The following is a 1,496-nucleotide window of genomic DNA, read 5'->3' as shown; positions in this document are numbered from 1 at the left end:
CACCCAGTTTTAGCCCCAAATATCTTAGTTTTCTACACATCTGCTTCAGTTCCTTAACAGCTATCAATTTTCCACCACTACACGCATTGGGCGTCCAGAACTTTAGTTTACTAGCTCATTTCCTCTCCGGCGCTCATTTTTATCTAAGCCTGTCGTCAGGCCTCCTCACTCCACCATCTAGCACTTGCCTGCTCACACGTGTCAGGCAGGTGGAAGACGGAGGTAGGAAATAAACAGGAGATGAATAAATGCCTAGAGGCAAATAGACGCACAGGTATAAATGAATGTTTGGGGAAATAAATAAGCAAGAAGTAGGAAAATAAATAAAGGGGTAGATGACTTAACACATAAACAGACCAACAGGAAAGTAACACATACCATTCGCCCGATTGCAAAGCTTTGCAAAAGACGTCACCAAGGTAAGCTATTCCTACTAACTGTGAGATTTGCAGATGACTGGCTGCGAGGCGGGAAAAGACCTGCATCTCATCCGAGGTAGTTTCTGGAAGACTCTCCTCACTTTGTAGCCACATCGCAATCATTCACCCCCGCCTGACATGAAGAATGGAGGAATGACTAGTGCACCACAAATGCATCACATGTATCGATTTGGATGTCACAAGGATCCATAATAAGATCAGTTGATATGAGGACCAAGGGGTTGGGGCATGGGTTAGGGAATGGAGAAACAAACTGAACATCTGTGCCCAAACCCGAAGCGGAGGCTTGTGGGCGGCACTGCCCCTAATTTAAAAGATGCATTAAAAAAGACCGCCTACAGCTGAAAAGAACCTGAGCACATTATTCCGATGACATCTCTACAATCACCATGCTTTCACCTCAAGAACAGCAGACCAGCTTTCATATGTTGCAAATATATCGAGCATTCATCAACTCCGCCATCAGTTTTCAAAGTGCATTCCAAGAATAAAGCGCAGAAGACCTTTCAATAGATAGCAATGGCTCCACATTCATTAAAGCCTCTACAATTCCTCCCTATAAGAACTTTAGTTGTAACCTTTAAGCACGAAACACTAAGGTCGAGCTTCACGACGTGACGCAAAATAACCTCTTGTAAATAATCAGAGCACGTCAGAAACCAATCCTCTAATGACGCAACGAACGACATGTAAGGGGAATTCGAAGCACAGCAACTAAAAGGTTGAGGTTCCGAATTAGGCTAGCGAAATAACATTCAGTCGAACAGTTGTGAAGCCGAAGATTCCAATATTGCGGGCTGGACTCAACACTTCCCATTAAGTGAATTTAAGACGATCTATTTGCGCACGTTTGACGAATCACCAGTGGTAATGAGGTCAAATAAGCGAATCATTCAGAGAAAAGAACCAGAGCTCTAGTGAAACCCTACCATAAAAGTCAAAGGCAACACTCAATATGGCATACGTAGAAACAGCAAAGGTACATTTGACAGGGCATTTGATCACGACACCCCAGCCATTGTATTTACAATGATGACACCGATTCATACTCAAAAA

General features: G+C 43.4%; 1 protein-coding gene across 1 annotated transcript in view; it reads left to right on the top strand.

Moving 5' to 3' along the window:
• The window catches only part of EGR_11172 (Histone H2A), a gene marked incomplete at both ends in the record, with an annotated part of 2,409 nt that overhangs the window by 434 nt on the left and 479 nt on the right, over positions 1 to 1,496 (top strand). The window lies entirely within an intron of this gene.

Source organism: Echinococcus granulosus (genome assembly GCF_000524195.1).
Source record: "Echinococcus granulosus chromosome Unknown EG_S00446, whole genome shotgun sequence".
NCBI classification, from domain to species: Eukaryota; Metazoa; Platyhelminthes; class Cestoda; order Cyclophyllidea; family Taeniidae; genus Echinococcus; species Echinococcus granulosus.
Note: the sequence above shows the minus strand (reverse complement) of the source record. Positions and strands in the feature narration are given on the sequence as shown.